Raw genomic sequence first — 403 nt, forward strand, 5'->3', positions numbered from 1 at the left:
GGGCTTGAGAGCAAAGAGCTGCTGGGGCAACCTTGGTGCACGCAAGATGCCCGGTCCCACCAGCCCTGCTTCCTAACCAGCTCGAGGGGGGCTTCGCTGAGGATTTTTGCCCCGCTGGCAGGCAGTGAGCTGGGGTTGTTGGCCTTAAAACTCCATCATCTGCTTTTTCCTGAGTGCTTAGAGCCGAGCACGGGTGCTCAGCCGCCTCTGGAGCTCCCCGGCACGGTCTTTGCGCGGGTCCTGGGATGGAAGCCTGGCTTTGCCAGCACGCCGCCTCTTCCTCGGGACTGGGATCCTCCTGCCCCTGCTGAAAAACAAGGAATCTGTTAACGAGCAACGAGGCTGGAGGCGATCCGAGGGGGATGCACGCGTGTGCAGTTCTGGGTCAGCTCCGGCGCTGACT

This window comes from Apaloderma vittatum, unplaced genomic scaffold (assembly GCF_000703405.1).
Source record: "Apaloderma vittatum isolate BGI_N311 unplaced genomic scaffold, ASM70340v1 scaffold32752, whole genome shotgun sequence".
Taxonomy (NCBI): domain Eukaryota; kingdom Metazoa; phylum Chordata; class Aves; order Trogoniformes; family Trogonidae; genus Apaloderma; species Apaloderma vittatum.